Here is a 4,457-nt window from a genome sequence, read left to right as displayed (position 1 = left end):
CCACCAGGCCAGCTCCAAGCAGAACGTCCACTCGGGGCCCAGAGCTGGAGCTCCGAGGCTGTACCTCTTCTGCCCAATGGAACCAGGGCTCATTGTGGTCCTGAAGTCACACAGTAATCATGGCATGTTTTCCTAAAGCAAAGATTTCGGGGAAACTGTTATTTTTATATTAAAACTAACACAGATGCATTAAGAATTGGAGAATTCTGTTTGCTACCCAGCTCCTGGAAGCCATCAGGCCCTTGGGCCAACGGGGATGTTGTCGGGGCAGGATGGGGACCACTGCTGGGGGTGAAGGAGCCCTGGCCTGGGACTCACTGAGGGTCCTGCCCCTTTGCCCCTCTGTAAAATGGGTGGGGTTGGTCTCTAGATCAGGGTCAGGGGCCACATGGGCTGGTGTTTCTCCTGACACGGGCCACTTCCTTCTGTGATGGATGAGGGGCCTCGGGATGTATACATGCATGCATGTGTGCAGGTCACCTGACCATCTCAGTATCTTACTTCACATCACCCAGGTGGGACCCCCAGCAGATAACCAGGTTTCACCCTGAGCTCTCCCAAAGTTTGTAGCCACTACACTGAAGCCTGTCCATCTGCATTCCAGAGTCTCTGACGTCTCTGGATTTCTATGGACTAGGCTGTGTCTCCATCCATACCGAGTCTCAGGCTCCTCCTCTGGGAGATGGACGCAGTGCACTGGGCCTGAAGTCTGGGGGTAGTCTGTGGCAGGTTTTGAGTTGGGGTTGTCTGAAGGTAGGAATAAGGGGGAGCAGGGCTGCTGAAATCCTTTCCTCCCAGAACCCACATACTTCAACTAAAGCAGCTCCACACTGAGGTGAAGGTGACAGAAGCTTAAAACAAAAAGGTGTCACCTTGAGTGAGGATTGGCCAAGGGTCTTCATGCAGTGGGAGCCGGGCTGCCCACACTCAGGGTTTGTCCCTGCCCTGGCCTGGGATCCCTCCAGAGATGCTCCGCTCTTTTCCAGTCTTCCTGGGCCCACCCTATGTAGGAATGGAGCTATGGGAGGCGGGGCTGGGAGATGCCTGTTCTGCTCCTCAATCCACTGGGAGGAGAGGCTGCTGACAGCTCTGACACAGGCAGTGTCCTCCCTTGGGGACCACAAGGGGTGCAAAAGGTGAGATGGGTTGGAGATTTGAATTCATCCAGAGGCGCCTCGGAAGAAAGACCTGGTGATATACTTTCACAAACGCAACCATTGACAACTCTGGAGCACAGCTGTACTCTGACACACGTGGGGTCGCTGTGAGTTGGAGTCAGTTTGACAGCAATAAGTTTGGGTTTTGGGTTGCACAGTTTGTGCTTCGATGCTAACTGAAAGGTTGGTGGTCTGAACTCACCCAGAGGTACTGCAGAAGATTGTCATTGATAAGTGCCATCAAGCTGGTACCGACACATAGCAACCCTATGCACAACAGAGCAAAACACTGCCCAGTCCTGGGCCAACCTCACAAGTGTTGCCACGCTTGAGCTTGTTGTCCCTTTTCCAATCCATCTCGCTGGGGGGGTCTTCCTCTTTTTCTTTGACCCTCCACCTTACCAATCATGATGTCCTTCAGTGACATCATGCCCGAAGTATGAGAGACGAAGTTTGGCCATCCTGACCTCCATGGAGCACTCTGGCTGCACTTCTTCCAACGCAGATCTGTTGGTTCTTTTGGCACCTTTCAATATTCTCCTCCAACACCATAACTCAAAAGCATCAATTCTTCTATGGTCTTTCTTATTCACTCTCCAACTTTTGCATGCATATGAGGTTATTGAAAATACCATGGCTTGGGTCAGGCATACTTTAGTCCTCAAGCTGACATCTTTGCTCTTCAACACTTTAAAAAGGTCTTGTGCAACAGATTTGCCTAATGCAATACGCCTTTTGATTTCTTGACTGCTGCTTCCATGACTGTTGATGGTTGATCCAAGAAGAATTAAGTCCTTGACAACTTCAATCTTTTCTCCATTGATAAGAATGGTGTTTATTGGTCCAGTGGTGAGGATTTTTGTTTTTTATACATTGAGATGCAATCCACACCGAAGGCTGTGCTCTTTGATCTTCATCAGTAAATGTTTCAAGTCCTCTTCACTTTCAGCAAGCAGGGTTGTATCATCTGCATATCACAGGTTGGACCCAGAAAAGTCCTGCCTCTGCCAGGACTCAGGCTGGGTGACCTTGGGGAAGTCACTCAACATCTCTGAGCCCACCCTCTGTGGGGAAGTTTAATCAGATTATTGGGTGCTGATTTCAACCACCCCACTAGCTTCCTCTGAGTTCTGGTGTGGTGCTGTGGGCTAATGCGTCAAACTGCAAAGTCGTTTGAACTGCAAGGTCGGTGGTTCAAGCTCACCAGAGGCTCCTTGGAAACCCTATACAGGGTCCTTATGGGTCGGAATTGACGGCACTTAACAACAACTGGTTTCCTCTGTAACCTGGAGCCCTTTGTCCTCTCTCAACCTGTTTCCTCCTGGATGCCCCACCCCCACCCCCCATCCCCAGAAGTACTTCCTGCCTCAAAAGCAAACTTTCTATGTTCAAAACTGTTCCCTCTGCCAGGAATCCACCTTCATGTCCCCACATGTTGAAGTTCTACTGACTCTTGGTGCCACCTCAGTGTGCCAGAGCCAGGGAGGGTACAAGCAACATCCCTTCTGTTCACTGGCTTCAGTCCACACCTGGGAGATGGCCAGAGGAAACCTGACGGGCTTATCTGGGAAATGTGAATAACTAGGATGCCCCCAACCCAGCGGGCATGCTGAGCCTGCAGCGCCACCCAGGGGCACCTGGAGTAACTGCATAATGGGGCGGGCCTTGCTCCAGGTTGCCCCTGGTGGAGGCCAAAGGTAGTGCTGGAATGTTCAATGGTGGAATGCTCACCTTTCTTGTCTGAGGGGGGACAGGGTTTGATTCCTGGATGTGCAGCTCCCACCCGCCTGCCCCTGGAGGTATGTGTGTGGCTAGGATGCTCAACAAGTTTCAGCAGAGTTTCTAGACGAAGGTGAACTAGGAAGAAAGCCTGGTGGTCTTTCAAAACTCAGCCAATGAAACCGCTATGAAGTACAGTGATCTGATCCACACTCCATAAAGGATGCAAGACCGGACAGCTCGTCAGTCTGTTGTGCATGGGTCAGGGTCAACTCAACGGCAGTAAGGGCCCTTGGGGGCTGTCCTAAAGTAGCCACCCCAGGTCTCTCCATATTGCCTGTAATCCCATAACTCGTGGGTCAATCTTTCATTCCCACTCTCTTACCCCATGCTCCTTCCCCTATCCAGATCTGTCAAATCCCAGCTGCTGCGGAGTGAACTTAACTCCAATTCAGGCGACCCCACATGTCAGGTGTCAGAGAAGAACTGTTCTCCACTGGGTTTCTAGTGGCTGAGATCTTTGGGAAGCAGATCGCCAGGACTTTTTCCTGAGTGACCTCTGTGGATTTGAACAGTCAACCTTTCAGCTAGCAGCTGAGTGTGTTAACCTGTTTGAAGGTCTCTTCCTTTTCAGTCACAGAACAAAGTCTTAGGGAGCGCCAGGCAGGTTTGTGAAATAAAGGAAAGTCCTGGATGGAGCGTCTAAGAAACCCTGGAACCTTTGAATGCACGAGCCCAGACCCAGAGAAAAAAGTAAAGCTATTTGGGGAAACATGATTTGCTTGTTCCTTAGACGAGCCAACATTTACCAAGAGTCTTCCGTGGGCCGCCAGGGCAGGTGTTGATGTCAGCCCCTGCTGGTATTGTTGGAGGTTGGGGTGGGAGGGTGACAAGGAACAAACACCTTTGTGACAAGGCCTGTGGATGGTCTCCAACTGGTCATTTCCCTCACCCCCGTCCCCTGGAGCACCTCACAACTCTAGCTCAGCCCTTTCCAAGCTCCTCGTTCCTGTCTATGCCTTCTGCTCACAAGTCCTCTTGGATACTTGCTGTCGAATCTTTGTTGTTAAGTGACATTAAGTCGGTTCCAACTCATAGCGACCCTGTATACAGTTTCCAAGGAGCTGCTGGTAGGTTTGAACCATCAACCTTGAGGTTCAAACCAACCTTATGGTTCAGTGCTTATCCTACAATGTCACACAGGGCTCCTTGAACTATGTTGTTGTTGTTAGGTGCCATCAGGTCAGTACCGACTCATAGCGACCCTACGCCCAGCAGAACGAAACACTGCCCGATCCTGGGCCAACCTTGAGCCATAGGGCTTAGACCTAAATGTCCCCAAGAACTAAATTAACAATAGTGGAGGACAATAGGGGGAGGGTGGGTTATATAACTTGGCAGGAAGCCAGTGTGGCAAAGACCAGAATTTCCATCAAAAGATTCCTCAAGGCTCAGTCAGTCCTGTGACACGGCATCTTGCTGGAGGACCTGGGACAGGCGTTTCCGGTGCAGCCTCAGCTTCTTCATAGAAGGTCGTTACACATCCTGCTGGAACCACATCAAGGCTCTTTTTTTTTTTTT

This window comes from Chrysochloris asiatica, unplaced genomic scaffold (assembly GCF_000296735.1).
Source record: "Chrysochloris asiatica unplaced genomic scaffold, ChrAsi1.0 scaffold00310, whole genome shotgun sequence".
Lineage (NCBI taxonomy): Eukaryota > Metazoa > Chordata > Mammalia > Afrosoricida > Chrysochloridae > Chrysochloris > Chrysochloris asiatica.
Note: the sequence above shows the minus strand (reverse complement) of the source record.